Source organism: Eurypyga helias, unplaced genomic scaffold (assembly GCF_000690775.1).
Source record: "Eurypyga helias isolate BGI_N326 unplaced genomic scaffold, ASM69077v1 scaffold33565, whole genome shotgun sequence".
In the NCBI taxonomy this organism is placed as follows: Eukaryota; Metazoa; Chordata; class Aves; order Eurypygiformes; family Eurypygidae; genus Eurypyga; species Eurypyga helias.
The window spans coordinates 1-408 of record NW_010252611.1 but is presented as its reverse complement, the minus strand read 5'-3'; positions in this window follow the sequence as shown (position 1 = coordinate 408).

Below are 408 nucleotides of genomic sequence, written 5' to 3'. Positions count from 1 at the left end.
CCCCCAGTGGAGCACCCGTCCGCCCGCCACAGGGCCGGGACAGACGCGGACGCTGCCTCGGAGATGCTCTCGCCTGAGCCTCGCCCTGAGAGCTGGTCCCAGGCTCGGGGGGCGATCTGCAATCGCGGGGTCAGATAGGAGCCCGGCACCTGTAAGAGTTGTAAATGTGTTTAAAAAAAAAAAAAACAAACAGCAAACGAAAAAGCGAAGCTTGAACTGCCCTTTCGGGACAAAGCAGGGGGAGAAAAAGGAAGGAGGAAAAAAAGAGAGAGAGGCGGTTTCGATTTTTATTTATTCTCTTAACGTCTATGAGTTCTCCAGGGTCTCATGTCACTTGGACTTGACTTTGGGAAGTCTCGGTCTTACTATGGGGGTTTTTTTGTTTGTTTCCTTTTGCACATTAAAAGA